The sequence below is a fragment of the Microtus ochrogaster genome, chromosome 5, assembly GCF_000317375.1.
Source record: "Microtus ochrogaster isolate Prairie Vole_2 chromosome 5, MicOch1.0, whole genome shotgun sequence".
Lineage (NCBI taxonomy): Eukaryota > Metazoa > Chordata > Mammalia > Rodentia > Cricetidae > Microtus > Microtus ochrogaster.
This window is the reverse complement of record NC_022012.1, coordinates 50,813,039-50,829,469: the sequence shown is the minus strand read 5'-3', so window position 1 is coordinate 50,829,469 and position 16,431 is coordinate 50,813,039. Positions and strand designations below refer to the sequence as shown.

The following is a 16,431-nucleotide window of genomic DNA, read 5'->3' as shown; positions in this document are numbered from 1 at the left end:
CTGCCCCCAGAGCCCCTCCACACTCCCTGTGTATAGGGGATGTCTTCCCTACTTTTGTGCATGCCAGCTCCCAAACCCTGCCCCTGGAGAACTGGGGTCACACCCTAGTCCTGAAGGCCATTCACTCCCCCTCCTCCACCTACACTGGAGATGTCACCCTGAGACTGAATACACAGAGGCCCATGCCTTGCTTATTTTGCCTCCCATACAACAAGCTCCAAAATGGCTCTTAGCCCAAAACTAACTGGCCTTAGATTAAAGTGAACTGAAAAACAATGTGGTTTAAAAAAAAACAAAAAACAAAAAACAAAAAAACTAATTCATACTAAGTAGTATCTCACTGCTAGCAGTTTTTCCAGCCTGTGACACTGGTATATGGGGGGGGGGGTGTCACTGCGGTAGAATCATTGACTGCTAATGCTAAGTTTTTACTGTGTCGAGCACTGTTCTAACACTGTGCATATATTAAATCATTTAATTAATCCATTAACTCAGATGGATTTCTAATGAGCAGGAAGGGATAATGTTGAGGGATGGGAGAGGAAAGAGGGAGGCGAGGCTCTCCCTCCTCCCATTCCCACTTGACACTGAGGAGAAAGCCCCTTCCAGCCACACTTCCTGAGCACTGACAGCCACAACAGGTGTTTGTGCGTGGTCCTTCGGGGACAAGGAGATGCTGCTACGTGGGCTCAAAGTCCTCCATGGGAGGGTGGGGTTCAGGTGGAACTTCATCCCAGGGCCTCAAGGTGTGCCTTAGAGAATTCTGGATGTTCAGGTCATCACACAGGCCCTCTGAGGACTCAGAAGCACATCCCCCAGTCTCTGGGCCCTAGGGCTGTGGGACTCTGCTCCCCGAACATCCTCCAGGGCTTGTCTCTAAGCCTTAAATGAATCCTGTGGCACTGACACAGGAATCCCATGTTGCAATGGGGAGACTGGAGCTCCAGGAGATGTAACCAAGCCCATTCTGGCTCCCCAGAAAGGCGCTTGCTCCTCAATAGTCCCAGTAGGGGTGGAGAGGGGCTGTTGACGCTACAGGACTTCCCCACCCTTGGCTGGATTGCCAGGCCTCCTTTGCCCTCCGTTAAGTCATCTCCATCTCCCAGCGCTTCCCTGGAGGAGGCTGGGCCTCTGCAGCTAGGCTGTGTACAGCCTCTCCCAGCCTCCAGCTTTCAAGGTCAGGCTATCTGGATATACAGTAACTGATCCAACAGACTCCCATTAGAAGTCTCCCAACCATGGCAGCTTTTCCCATTTGCCCAGCACTGCAGGCCACAGCCTACCCTGCCCAGCTTTCCCACTGTTCTGCAGGAGGACCCTAGAGCCTCACAACTCAGATGGGGTGATGCCATTTTGAATGGACCCTAACTATCAATTGCTGTTTGCTGTGAGACAAACTCCTTGCCCTCTCTGAAGCCCTGTGTCCATGCCTAGGATGGTGTCTGCCCAGATAGCTTTGAGATGAGAGGAACAAGGGGACTTGACAGGGTGACCGCTCTGATGAGGGTCCCTGAGTCCTCAGGGTGGGAAGGTTCCATGTTGTGCCTACTGCACCTGCTTGTCTCAGAAAGTTCAAGGACATTTCTCAGAAGATGTGGCATTAAGGCATTTGAACCAGGCTCTTAAGAAGGAGCCCCTTTAGCCAGGTGGTAGTGGCGCACGCCTTTAATCTCAGCACTCGGGAGGCAGAGGCAGGCAAATCTCCGTGATCTTGAGGCCAGCCTGGTCTACAAAGCGAGTTCCAAAGCTATGAAGTGAAACCCTGTCTCAAAAAACAAACAAAGAAACAAAAGCCTCTTTGACATGGGTCCTGGGCCAGGCTGGACTCCAGAATGCGATGAAGAACAGGGTACTTCAGAGAAACAGGACCGGCTCTGAGAAGTGATGCCTTCTGCATATCTGCCCAGAACAAGCCCATATCATTCCTCTAGCAGTGTTTGGCATACTCGACAGTGCCCCCAGGAACCTACCAGGCCTGGCAGGGTCTAGTCCCTTCCCTACCCCATGCTCAAGCCTCCAGCCTGAAGGAGTTTCTTTAGGTTCTCTGCACTGGCTATTCTCTAAGCTACCTCTGTGCTCATAGTCACATTTGGTCCCATGATTCCTGATGACCTTCATCAACCCAACTTAGAGTAGCTGCCTAAGTGACCTTTGTCCCTGTTTGCCACAACTCTGGGGTGCTGAAGTCGACTGCCCATCACAGCGGAGTGAGGCCCAGCTGAGTGTCTCCCTAGACCCCGTTGCTAGCCCAGGACTATCACATGCTTTCGCTGACTGCTCAGTTGTGCCTCTCTGGCCTGGCTCTGCCAGGGAGCTTGCCTGTGTTTCTTGCCAACACTGATCCCCTTTGCTTGACGGGCCTGAGGTAAAGAGCAAATCTGTGCTCAGCTGGTGTTTGTTGAGTGACTCTTTGGGCCTCAGCTTCCCGTCTGTACATCAAGGGAGAGCTCTCCAAGCCCTGGTCCCCCAGCCGAAGCAGGTGAGAGGGAGGCTACTCCCAGCTCAGAGTGAGGGGTAGGGCATGTGGTGAACTCCATGGCGAACCCAGCTGAGACCTCCCACCATGGCCTAGGCCATTGTGAGCTAGGACTATGCCGTCCAGAATGAGGTGCCACTTCTAAGGCCCCTTCCCTTCCACCCCCAGGAAGCAGATGGGCCAAGCTTGGGCGGGCGGCAGATACAGGCCTGGCATTTGTGTATGTGTGTGGTTTTTTAAAAATCTGACACATTTTTGTCACGTCTTGGTTCATCAGAACAGTAAAGGAGGCGGGAGTGTGAAGAATGTTTTAACTCGCAACTTTGTAAGAGTTCCAGGTTCTCCGGGGCTCCTCCCCCTCCCTCAAAGCCTCCGCTGTGGAGCCTCCAAGCCCATCTGTTCCACAGTCCCTGCTCCCTGCCCCCATCTACCCATCCATCCCTCTTTCAGTTGAGGGGAGACATAATTTGAGGCAGCGGTTTGGGACTCTGAGGATGGCGTAGGCAGGGAGACAAGGGCTTTTGCTTCTCAGCCCTGTTGGACCCAGACTTGCTATTTGACCTCGTGTAGTCTCTACACCCTGTGACCCATTCATGTGTTCCTGTGGGGTCTGTTCCACTGCCTTTGGGGTTCTCTGGCTCTGACAGGCATAGAAATGTCTGCTCGAAGGCTTAGAAGCAAGAAAGATGTAAGTCGGACTCACACGGAAAGTTTGGGGTTCACAGCCTTCAGAGAGAATGGGTGCAAGAGCAGCAGACAGGTTAACTCTTCACTCTTCCTCCTCAACCCGCTACACCCGCCTAAGAAAGATGGCGTAGGGCTAGATGAAGTCTGAGGAACGCACTTTAGGGTCAGGTGAGGAGGAGATGGGAAATGCCAGGGAGTTGCCTCTCTTCTGCTTCTTGGTACCACAGGACTCCAGCAAAGGATGCAGGGTAGGTGCCAAGCCCTAGAAGACTTCTCCTTAGCACCAGCCCTGCAGCCCCCAACCCTGGCACTAGTTTCCACTACATTAGTCACGGAAATGCCAGCTGGCCTGGAAAAACAGGGTTGTCTACAAGGCAGGCTGGCAGGCATTGCCCCGGTGGGCACAGGAGGGGTTTGGGGTTAGGGAGCTGCGGTGCCCTAGGGCATCTCAGCTAAGGCTTGGGCTGCTTCATCTTTCCATGACTTAGAGGTCAAGACTCTGGACACCGTCACCATTTTTTTGAGATGGGGCAGGTGATTATGGTACCAGTGCCAGGGACAAGAAAAGCAGCCCCTGACTCCACTTCTGCTCCCATGCTCTTCCAAACCTTACTAGAAACTCCCATACCTAGGGTTTACATCAGAGCTAAGGTAGAGGGGCAAGAGGCAGGCGAGGCCCACCTTGGAAAGCACCAGTTCATTGCTGGCCACAGAGAGCCCTACTTGGTGGTGAGGCGGCTCCTGAGAACTAGTCTACATCCTGGCACCCTGCTTGGGCTGCCAAAGGGCAGCCGAGGAACCCAACATGCCACCCATGGCAGCCCCAGTCAGGCCCAGGGCCGGCTGAGTCAATGCGCCCTGCTCGAATCTCACCATATGGGCGCTGGGTGGCTGCAGGGGGTGGAGCTGGAGTTGCCATGAGAACCCGCACATTGGCATTTCCTCTTTTGGGCGGCTGAACCATGTTTTGCAGGCAGTGTAGGCTTCTGAATCCCATTTCTCTGTGCTTTTAGGAAGGGAAAAAGGGCAGGGGAAGGGGGTGGAAGGAGGCGAGGAGGGAGGGTGGCAGAGTCAGACTGACTGCTCTGAGGGAGCAGCTGGCTGTCTGGGGCCGCTGGCGATGGATCAGGGGCCACTCTTCCTGGGGCTCAACTCAGGCCAAACCAGGATCTCAGGTCCCTCTGATCACTACTTCTGGCCTTAGTAAATTCCCCCTAAATCGCATGACCTTGCCTCCTGCCTGATGTCTCCGTCCATTTCCTGGACCCTTTCTGAGGGCTGTGTTCTCTCATGTCCCTGGTTGTTCAGCGCTGTAGACAGTGACCTAGAGAACAGTTACAGGTAGCATATGCAGGCTGCACTGTTAAAGCCTTGGTTCTCGCAGTGGGCTAATGGCACCAACCCAGGGGCTTCCCGTGTACCTGCGAGAGGCCCAGATGGAGCTCACTCTGTGGGCAGTGCTTTGGTATAACAGTTCAGGACATGACTCCTGCAACAGGTAAATTAAAGATAGGGCCCCAGTCCTGGAGGGAGTGTCCACCTGAGCAGGGTGTGGTATGGGATTTGGTGTGATCAAGACCAGGGAAGAAACTGCCTTGGCAGGAAGGTGGTTAACAGGTAGGAAATTTGGGGCAGGGAGCCAACTTCTCCAGGTGTAAGGCTTCCCTTCTCTAGGGGTCAGGGAGGAACCCAAGAGATGAAAGTATGCCCAGGATTCCAAAGGAGGGACATCTGGCTTTCTTCCCAGGAAGCTGTGGGGTAGAGAGGGGGGGCATTGGGCCCCCAATAACAACAGAGCCTGGGAGTGGAGTCCTACTGTGTGCCCGAATCTCACTTGGTTTCTGAAATAGCCAGGGGGTATGGCAGTGTGTGACACCTAAAAGGACTAAGGCTCAGAAAAGGCCTGCAGTTCATCAGAGTCAACCCTCTCAGGGCCCACCACTGCGAAGGTGCCCAGCCTCTGACCCCCGCTTCTCAGGCGTCCCCATGATGCATCCCCAGACCACTGTGAAGGCTGCGGGGCACAGTGCTCAGCAAAGAGTAGAAGATGAGATATGGTTAATGCGTTCAGACCCTGTCCCCACTGCCTAGGGACACTGCATGACCACATCTGGCCAGCCTACTGTAGCCACTAGAGCCTGGCTTGGAAAGAATGTGGTCCTGACATCATAAGGATTGGGACTGAGCCCTTTCTTTACCGCTTACCCATTCTGGCTCCCACAGCACATTGTTGGGGGACCACAGCTGCACTGGACCAGTCAAACTAGATGACTAAACTCCTGGGACTTCGAACAACACAAGCTTCTTTCCCAGGCTGTTACAGGGACTAGCTGGTTCTGACTGTCACTCAAGACCCCAAGCTGATGGCTACCCACCATTTTAACATGTATATCCACAGTTGCCATGACAGCAAGAAGAAGCATGGCCACTTTCTCTTGTGACTCATATAGCTTCCACTAAAGTTTCATTGGTCAAAGCATGAGCCACATGTAACTCTGAAGGGGACAAGGGAGTGCAATTTTTAACCCCATGCTTAGAGAAAAAGAATCTCCGAGGGAATCGGTAAACATCACTTCAAGACGGCCCCAGGCACCCGCCACACACGGATGCTGTGAGCGTTGAGTGCACTGAGGGAAACACACAGACTGTACCTAATGACTGTGAGCTCCTTTCCCCCGGGCCCCAGCTCCAAGGAGACCCACCTCCCTCCCTTCCCTTCCCTGGCCATGTCCCTCAAATAAGTCATCAGCATCCACAATCCCTGCTTCAGAGATGAAGACCTTAGCTTTGGGATGAAGACAGATGGCGACTTCCCCAGGGTACAGCATGAAGGCAGCTGGGGCAGGAAGAAGAGCCAGGTGCCTCACTTTGCTGAGTCCCTTTTCCAGCCCAGCACCTCCTTTAACAAATGAAAAAGCAGCAGATCCTAGTAATACCTTAACTCTATTAAGGACTTCATAAGACCCAGATCAAATTACATCTCCTGCAATCGAACGGTAAATTCGATTCCATTCAACAAATGTTCCATTCGACTCCATGAGGGCCTAGGGGGTCTGGGTAGCCCACTCGGCTGGGGAACCTGTCTCTCATTCACAGGAAGATGCCACCCTCCCTGGCATAGGTCTGCCCTAGAGTCTAAGATCAGTGAGTAAGGGAGGCCTGGCGTGTAGGGAAGAATGGGAAGGGACAATGACTTAGGACTTTGAACCACTGAAGCCCAAGTGGACCAGAACAGAAAACTGGGTTTCAAGACACCTGGAATTCAGAGCCACCTTGACCTCTAGACCTGCGTCCACAGCCACAGGACTGTGGCCTTGGGTAACTTCTCTTCTGTCAGTAATGTGCTCAGTCCCCCTCCCCGCCTCTGACCTTAGACTTCTGATGCACATCCCCTCAAACTGAGGGGACCACAGCAGGATGGAGGGCCTTACCCATTTTCCCTGCCCTTGACCTTTCCCCATTGGTCAGGCCATGAGTGCTAGACCCCGCTGGGCCTCACAGGAACTCAGTCATGGAAGGACAGAAGACTGAGCATCTGTGGCAGATGAGGGACAGATGTCACCCAGAGGAGATATTGATATGGGGGAAATGATTTACTTGTTCGACACACACCCATGCACATGCTCCATGTGTCTTCCCCAGCTGCAGCCACGGGCAAGAGATGGTGGGTTTGTTTGAGAAGAGAGGATAGCTGTCAGCCGTCATCTTACCATGCACTACTGGAAGCCCAGAGACCCCCCTTCTACCTAACGAATCCCCAGCAGCAGCAGGAGTAGTGCCAACGCCTCCTGGCACTTTTCATTGATGAAGCACTTGGTGTTCGCCTTCTTGTTTGATCCCCACAGTGGCTCTGTGAGGGATGCTTCTGTCCCATCAGGTTCTTAATTCAGAGAAGGCGCAAGGTTTGCCTGAAGTCACTTAGTAACTGACTCCCTGGTCTATTTGTGCCTACCTTTCAGGAGTCACGTGAGCCTCCCTCTGGGATCTGGCATGAAGGAGAAATGGATTCTGGATTTTCCACTCTGGCTTTCCCTGACTTCTTCAGAATTTAAGAAGCATCCTGAGGCCTCTCTTGCTCAACCTCAGCCTAGAATCCCTGAGGATCAATCCAGAGATCCAAAGACCTCAAGACCTAAAAACACCAAGCCCCTTTCCCTGGACACAGACTGGACAGAGCTAACTAGTTCTTCAGGTAAAGAGGCCAGCATGGCACTGACCAGACTGGTACTACCATCTTTTATTCGGGGGGAATTCTGCTGATCAAGCATACGGAAGCTTGGGTGTGCTTGCTGTCTATTTAAAGCTGTTTGCTTCGTGTGATTTCAAGAACCTTGAGCGAGAGATAGCACATGCATCGGCCCTTGCTTGTTAATGCCAATTATGACTGGAACAAACCCTAGGTCCAGACGGTCCTAGTACAAACAACAGCTTCGTACACATTTGAGGTTTGGCTATTTGACCTTCAGAAAGATCCAGGGCCATGTTCTCTAGATCTTGCTTGTCCATAGTTCCGGGTACAACCCAGGTCATGCAACATTCAGATTCCTTTAGCTTTGCAGCAACACTATCACCTGCCATTTTTAGATCAGCTGGGTTTCATTAGCTTGTTTAGCTCTTTCAATACCAGCCTGCAAATTAGCGGAGAGAAGGTGTTAACTGCCTCCTAGGTTCCCATGCAGCTTTCTGCACACTGCTCATTCAGTCTCTGTCACTCATTCACTTTCTCGGAACATACTGATTGACTGTCACGCCCTGGGACGCAGGGGTGCCAGAGGCAGAGCTTGCAGTTACATTTCCACAAACAGAGAGCTCACTCTTCCAGTTTGTTCCCAAAACATGGCCTCTGTGAGGCTAGGGAGATAGCTCTATAGATGAGGTTCTTGTTGTGCAAGTGTGAGAACGAGTCCAAATCCTCAGAACCCATCAGAAGGCCATAATTCCTGCAGATTTCCTGGATCCCCAGAGCAAGCCAGCTAGCTGGACACGAGCAACCTCTGGATTCAACCAGCAGACTCTGCCTCAATAAATAAGGAGGAGAGTGGTCAAGGGAGACCCCTGACACCAGCCTCGGGTCTCCATATGTACACATACATACATTTAGCTACACATACAGGAAGAAATAATTCTATGTATGAAGTGTGCATGCATGGATGGATCTACCATAGCTTGTTTTCCCATGAAGGCTTTCCTTCTCTGTGCATCTCTCTGGCCGATCCTGACCTGTGGAGCCCACCAATGAGGCTAAACGTACTCTAGATCCAGCCCAGGAAAAAACAGCTCAGCAGAGGCTGGGAGTGGCTGAGGACAGCTGCCAGACCAAGCCTGTACTCTCCAGCCTACTCAGCACCTCCTCTACCCCCTCCTCATCCCATGCTCTGTGCTGCCCACACATGGCCTCTCTCCTCTCTGTGACAACCTTTCAGAGTGCCTTGACTGTGCCCGCCTTCTGAGACTTCCACATCCTTAACCTGGCCTCTCCACTCACTATACAGCTCCCGTCTGTCCTTTTCTGACCCTTCGAGTGACTTGCGGAAGAGAAGGAAACTGGAATTCAGGACAAGGGTCCTGCCTGGATTGGACCCAGATCTGGCCTCTGAACTCCATTGGGCTGAATCATTGTTCAACCCAGACAAAACCTGCAGGGTCCAGGTTGCCCCCTGCTGGATGCCCAGAGTTGCCATGGCGACCCTCTGCCTGTCTTCCCAGCATGGAGACAATCAAAAAGTAACAGCAAGGACTCTTTTATTCTGTGTCCCACCTGGGAGCCATTTAAGCCTCCTTATTCCTTTTGACACATATTAATTTTTTTTTGGCTTTTAAGATTATCTTGAAATCCCCCCTCACTTTTAGGTTCCATGGCATGGCCTCCAAGAGCCTTCGATCTCTCTCTCTCTCTCTCTCTCTCTCTCTCTCTCTCTCTTTCTCACACACACACACACACACACATGCACATGTGCACACACACACACAGGTGCACATGCTGTGCACTTGTTTACACAGCACACTGGAAACAGCAAATTGGCCTCCTGATGCTTTAACAGCAGAGCTACAGGGAAGGCATGGCCCCTTCTCTTCATCTGCACACCACTTCACAGTTTGCAAACACCTCTCCCTTCTAATATCATGCAAATCCTGCAGAATTAGATGAGGAGGGTGACCCTTGGGAAGGGGCATAGGCAGGCCAACATGGTCCTTGTGGCTCAACCCCATTTTACTTTTTCCCTGAGACTCATTGTACCCTGGTTCCCCTTTTCACAGTAAGGTCACTGAGACCCAAAGAGGGTGGCCAGAGGCTGAGATAGACTTGGCCATCTGAACACTCTCCACCTCTGGCCATAGGAATCAGGGTCAGGCCAGGCACGCTACAGCAATCAGTCTCACTTGGAGAGGGAGGGGCATCTATCAGAGTAGCCATGTGCACATTTGAGCCTTGTTTTCTTCTCTGCAAAGTGTCAGCAACAATGTGTCTGGCTCAGAACCACTGCATGTTCTCAGCAGCCACTGCACTTGGCGCACAGAAAGCTCTCCTTAAATGCTTGCTTTTGTGGGAATGGAAACTCAATGGCTAATGTTTCTAGGTGATCTTGGGGCTCAGCATCCTCATCTGTAAAATGGACTGATGATGCTCGGAAGGACCCAATACCAAACCCGTCCCCCTCTACCACCATTCCTCCCCCCAAAACAGAACCCCAGGAGAAGGAGGCAAGGAAACAGATACCTTCCTGTCTGTCTGTCAATCCATCTGCAATGGTGGCATCAGTTTTCATAGAGGAGGGGAATCTGCAAAGTAGTCAAAAAAAATATTTCCTCTGTGACTCCAGCAGCCCAGCTGTTCTCTTTCAGAAAAAGTGCTGAGGGCTAAAAACACAGGAACAATGATAGAGAGACAGGAAAATGGGGTGGGGGAGGGCAGACCAAAGTGAAGGGCATGGGAAGGGGCAGCATGGAGTGCATGGTTTTGCCAGGGCCTTTCCTGGGCCACCTGGAACAGCATTCAGCAAGGCTGTCATTTGCCCCACAGCTTCTGGGATACACCGGCCACCAGTGTCCTGTCCTGTGGAACCTGGGTTCAAAGGCAGCACTAAGGGAAAAAGACATGAGCCACCACTAGCCCTGCCATTGCATTTGTGAGTCATCCTGCCCCACCAGGAGGAGGCTCTTGGACTTCTTGGTCCCTGTGGCATCTTGGCATGGAGTTAGAAAGATTCCCTGTATTGGGGAAGGAGGTCCCGTGGCACGTATTCGTGCTTACTCCTCCTCCAGATCCACTCAAGAACATTATGGCCCCTCCACGGCCTAGTTTAGACCTGGATCTTCCAGCCTTCCCACTCAGTACTTGCTCTTATCGTTTCTTTGGGTACCCATGGTCCTGTCTGTTGGCTGGGTCCTGCAGCGGGTTCTGTCCCTCCCGCGGGCTCCTCTAGGAATGCCCTTAGAGTTCTCCCTACAAGGCTGCCTCCCTCCTCCTTGTAGCTCCGGCCACTCTCTGCTTCCTTTGCTCTGACTTCCATAAAAGAACCTGGGTTCCCTTTGCTCTTATCCTGGTACCAACTGGCCAGGTCTGGTATAGACAAGTTCTGGGTCAAGAGCTTGGGGGTTGGTGTTCTCAACTGGTCATCCCTACCCTGCCCACCTCTGGATCCCCACTAGCATGGCCACTGGGGAGACAGGCCTCCAGTACCATGTCAGTAAGACAGGTGGTTAGCTCATATGGGTACTGGGTCTCTGCCTTCCTCAGGAGATAAGTACCCCGGCTATCAGTCACTCCTCTGTGACCTTGAGTGACTTCCCTGCCTCCCCAGGCCTCTGCCTCCTGTATGGTAGGGATGCCAGCACACTTTCTTCCTAGGGCTGTGGGAGCATGAGATGGAGTTACTGCCCTGGCACCTGAGGGCACAGACTAAAGGCCTGGCAGTGCCCCAAAGGTCACAGAGCCTGTCTGCCCTCTGGCCCCATGTGGAAGAGCACACCCTTCCCTGGCCATCTGCTGACCCTACCGAACCACGAAATGCTAGCCTTTCCCTGTGGACAGAGAAGTCACTGGGAGCTCAGTGGAGGGGTTTGCTCCTACGGTGACCTTCATCAGGAAAATGCTCAGGGTTTCTAGGTGCAGCATGTACTCCCAGGACAATGGACTGGTGGCCTCTGTGCTGACTATCCCTAGAAGCAGTTCTATCCAGTCGTGTCCACCCCCCACTGCCCACAGAGGTGTGACCCATATTTGGGGTATAAAAAAGAAAGAGGAACTTAAGCCTCCAGCTTCATTCCAAGCCACTGTTAGGTCCCTCAACCCTTTTTTCCCTCCCTACCCCTACCCCCCATTTAGCTCTCTTGGTTGCCATGACAGCAGAATACTGGGAAGCAGGACTCCTTGGAGGGACAGAAACAAAGTGATACCAATTGTGTGCTAGTCTCTAGGTGCACATATGTGCCCAGGTGGGGGTCCCTTGCATGCCACCGTGGGATGGGCTGGGGGTCGTACGTTTGGTTTGTGAGGTCTTTTCCAGGTCACGTGTCTGGCTCATGCATATTTCATAAACACACCACTGAAGTACAAGCAGGGATGGTCAGAGTCTTGGTCACTACTTTCTTGAGAAGGCTGGAAGGTGACTGCAGTTGGGTGCCTGTCCTCTTGCTCACCTAAGCAAGCTCTTGCAGATGTCCCCTCTGTCACCTTGCCATGGAAGATAGGCAGGGCAGGTAGATGGGGAAACTGAGGTCTTCCTGTGTGCTTTCTCATTCAAGCTGGGGCTGTGCTGGGGCTTCCTGGACCCTGAGCTAGTGGGGCATCTGAAGGGACATTTGGTATGATATACCCCAAGCTTCCTCAACTCCCCACCCCAGTAGAATGGTCAGTGCCCATCACATGAGGAGCTGAGCAGCGAGGGCCTCCTGCTCACTTTTCCATGCCCAGAGCTGTCGTTGGCTTGAGGAAGGCCTTCAAACCTCGCTAAAGTAGGTCTGGAGCCAGCTCTTCAGGACTGGTTAAGACGGGGGAGTAGGCACACAGGGGAGGACCTTCAGAGGCAGCAACCGTGCACTTATCTGGGAACAGTGGGCATGAAGGTGGGATGGGTAGACACTTACAAGAACCCCAGATATGTCTGTCTGCTTGCTATGCTTCAGACATGATCTGGTATTTATCTCCAACTATGAGGCACACACAGACACCCCCACCCCCACCTCCAACTCATCGATGTGAAAATACCACAGCCAAGCCGAAAGTGCAGAGTTGGCCACTGGTGGAATGAGTAGCCAAGAGGTCTGCCTACTGCTTGAGCGACTCCTTGGGGAGGGGGAGTGAGTCTGCAGCCCGTCCTACCCATCCCACCGTGTGACCCCAACTTCCTGGTGGCAGGTCCACAGCCAGGGATCCTTACTCTAGACCCCCCGGCCCCCTGAATTGTCTGAGGCAGCCTCCCTGCCCTGCTCTGGGTAGGAAGGATTGCGGCTCCCAGACAAGCCTGTTCTTAGACTATGTGCATGGGAGGAAGGGTGTCTGGATGTGTGGGGCAGGGGGTGGGGTGGAATGCAGTCTGAGTCACTGGGACTTCCTGAGGGCATACCAGGCCTGTCTCCCCCACTTGCCTGCTGAGCCACCACAACAGCGCAGGTATTTCTGGCTGGTTTCACACCCTAGCAGGTGGTGTGAACACACTGCCTCAGTGTGCACACCCAAGTTTAAATTTGAGACTACAGGGAGCCTTGCTGGGGTCTAAAATCTCGGGTTGCCCCCGATCCGTACCAAGTGCTCATGAAGAGGATCCCATCCGGAGAACCTCTGTCTAAGCTCAAACTTCCATGACAGTCGCCAGGGTCAGGCCTGGCTACGGGTCCTGGTTTCTCCAAAGCAAGTCACCTCATCTTTCTTCGTGAAATGGATGTTGCCCTTCCTTTGTAGGACTGTATATTCCCTTAGTTTAAAAGTGGCCAGTAATAGTCTGGCTAGGAGCCTGCCAGGGTGGTGCACACCTTTAATCCCAGCACTCAAGAAGCAGAGGCAGGAGGATCTCTGAGTTCGAGGCTTGCCTGGGCTACAGAACGAGTTTCAGGACAACCAGCGCTACATAGAGAAACCCTGTCTCAATTTTTTTTTAAAGAAAGAGAGAGAGAGAGAGAGAGAGAGAGAGAGAGAGAGAGAGAGAGAGAGCGCCCCGGCCTGCCCCTGCACTCAACACGCCCTGGGGCCCATTTTCCATTATCTCAAAAATGGACCTGCAGGATGGTGCTTTTCTGCCCAGAAATGCCAAGCTCATTTTTCAGCGACAGAAATGCCACATGTGAAGCAATAGGGACAGAAAGGGAAGAAGATTCTTGGGTCTTCCCCTGGGATCCCTGGAATCAGGACATCCTCCCTCTCTCACCTGCCCTCATGTATGTAGTGGGGCTTGAGACAGGCAGGCAGTGAGGACGGACAAAGGATGCTGTCTGTGTTCGCTGCTCTCTTCTGCCCAGAGGGCAGACACTGCACAGGACATTAGGAGCTTTTTCCCAGGGCTAACAGGCCTTGAAGAACAGAAAGAGATGCAGAAAGGCCTGCTGCTGACCTTCCCGAATTCTGATGAAAAAGACACCAAATTTCACCCTGACACATGGCACACAGGCCCACAACACTATACAGGTATGTCCCCAAACTAGATATGCACAGAGAAGCCACACTAGCCTTCTGCTCACAATGGGTCTTCCTCCTGAGGGTGAGGTGTGCTGGGCCTGCCGCAACGGTCAGGATGATCAGAATGGGCCATCTCACTGGGGTCTCAAGATCTGCTGGAGCAAGAGCTTAGATCAGACAAGGCAGGTACAGAAAGAACTACCTAAGTGCTTGGCCAGGAAAGATCATGTTCCAGAAGCTTCACCCAGCCATCGCACATACCATTGCCTTGTGGACAAAGAGACCCCATCCCATATTAGAGGGGAGTGAGGGCTACAAAAAGATCTTCAACCTACCAGAAAACAGCACCAAGTCTCTGCAAGTTTCTCTCTGACTTGCTGCTTTTGGACCATAGTTGTGACTCCTGGGGTTTGGAACCTGACTTGGGGGTACAGTGGGGTCCTCACACACTGCCTGTCACAAGAGGGACAGAATGTCTGATTTGGTAGATGGGGGGCGGTAGACTTGTACAGGCAGAGCAGATCCCACGGAGACAGCAGACCAGAGGTTCCTAGCCTCCCTCCCGTCACTGAATTCATGTGGCCTCTAGCCCCAGGGCACAGCCTGGCATCACACATGTCCCAGCTTTTCCCTTCAGCGCCATCAGTGTCTTGCCTAGACAAACAAGGAAGAGGGTCTGGAGACTGCCTCAGTCTGCTCCAGAGATCCGGTCTCCTCTGACCTGTGGCCACACCTGTCCCCACTATCCAAGGACTTAACGTCTACCTGCTCCCTGCCCAGAGATCTGTCCTGCCTTGCTGTCCCCCTGGTGGCCACTCTGCTACATCTCTGTGCACTGTCCCCTCAGTTTGATATAATTTAAAAATTAGACTTATGGTCCTATCTGTCACAAATGGCCCATGGCCCCAGACTAAAGATGCCCCTCTTAGGGTAGACAGCTCTCCTTAAAGCCCAGAGTGGGCTGCACCTTGAGGGTTCCTCCACCCCTTCTCTGACTATGCCAGTCTAGCTAATATCACAGACTCCTACCACCCCTACCTGGCGCAACCACACTAGGCATGGGCTGGATAGCCAGGTAGGAAGGAGCTCCTGGCTTGTCACACCGTATACCTGGTCAAGGCTAAGCTTGAGGTCCAACTGTCAAGGGGAGATCAGCAGGCCCAGACTCCAGATGCTTCAGTGCTGCCTGGCTTTGGACAGCCACAGGGCCTCTGTGTTGGGTCTATAAAGCAAATACTGAGAACTTTAGGAGTTTCTCCTTCCGTCCACTTGAGGAATATGCCTTTTGGGGGTATCAGAACTGAGCAAGGGCTGCCAGCCCAAGAGGTGTGCCAGGCTTGCACCTTACTCGCTGATGTCTAGCTAGGGATTTGCAAGCCTCCCTTGACAAAGAACTGAGCATGCCATGAGCACCTCTGAGACTCTTGGGAGCCAATTCTGGCTCTAACTCTGGCTCCCTGTCTCCATTTACCACCCTCTCTACTCCTTGGGATGAGATGCCTGTAGACGGAGGAGCCTGGGTTGGCTAGGTGGTAGCCCAGCACCTTCCCCCACTTCACTGTGCCTCCCCAGCTGCTGTCCTGGACTCGGGTCTTAATGGAGCGTAAACAGCCTGGCAGAGAGAAGCCTCATTAGGCCTGATCTAATTAGGAGGCTCTGTGTGCTGGAGGTAGATGTGGAGGAGCACCCATTCCTAAAGCCTGCTTTGCACCGGGAATGTCATGAATGTACACTCGTAGGACCCTCCTCATCGTCTACTGAAATAGACTAGCCCAGGCAACTGAAGTGGAAAGCCACTCGGAGAAGACAGGTGGTCTGCCAGGGTGATAGGGTCAATAGTGGCTTCCTTAGGAAGTGTGCCCCACAGGCCTCCCAATTTTTCCTGCTCCTCAGCCCCTGAGGCAGGTGCATGGCCACGTCTGTTCACTGTCCACAGTTTAGCTAGCTCTCACCCACGACTCTGATCTCCTCTCCCCTTCCAGGACTGCCAGATGTCACAGTAGGTCAGATGGTGGGAGGCCAGAAATGGGACAGACTACTGGACTCTTTTCTCTCTGCCTCTGGTTCCCCCCTGTAATCCGGATAGGGGTGCAGATGCCATGCCAAGGGGCCCACCGCCCCTTCGTTAGTCTTAGCTAACAAGCTGTTTATGGGTACGACATGACACCTGCTTTCTTCTTTATAAGTTCAATAATTTATAGGCATATTAGCAGCCCGGCAGCTGCCCTGGGCCCCAGCCAGACGGGACGGGGCGATGCAGCCGGGTGCCTCTGCCGATATTTACTCTCTCCTACCATCAATTATTAAGGAGCCCTCCTTCAGTTTTGCACATAATTACACGCGCCGTTATGGTTTGAACTCCCCTGCTCTAAATCCCTCTGGAGCAGGGCCCAGTCTGCCCCACAGGGCTGCCATAGCCCAGGGATCCTGCTGCCTACAAACTGAGGAGGTGGCAGTAACTCGGCCTCACATCCCATAGAGTCTCCTTGGCTAGCAGCGGTCTTTCCCACCCAAGGGTGGGGTCCTTGCATCTTTGCTGTCTGTGTGGGGTACCGCCCCATCTCTGTACACATAACTGTCTGTGTGGGGTACCTCCCCACCTCTGTACACATAACTGTCTGTGGGGGGTACCTCCCCACCTCTGTACACATAACTG

The 16,431-nt window shown here is 52.9% G+C and overlaps 1 protein-coding gene across 6 annotated transcripts in view; it reads left to right on the top strand.

The window, feature by feature from the left end:
- Positions 1 to 16,431, top strand: part of Lingo1 (leucine rich repeat and Ig domain containing 1) — a 163,211-nt gene that overhangs the window by 121,491 nt on the left and 25,289 nt on the right. For 2 of the 6 annotated variants that reach the window (XM_026779138.1, XM_026779137.1), the window contains exon 2: positions 7,123 to 7,355. The exons of the other annotated variants lie outside the window; for them this stretch is intronic. The gene's annotated coding sequence lies outside the window, so the exon portion shown is untranslated. The remainder of the gene's footprint in view (positions 1 to 7,122; positions 7,356 to 16,431) is intronic. 6 annotated transcript variants of the gene reach the window in all.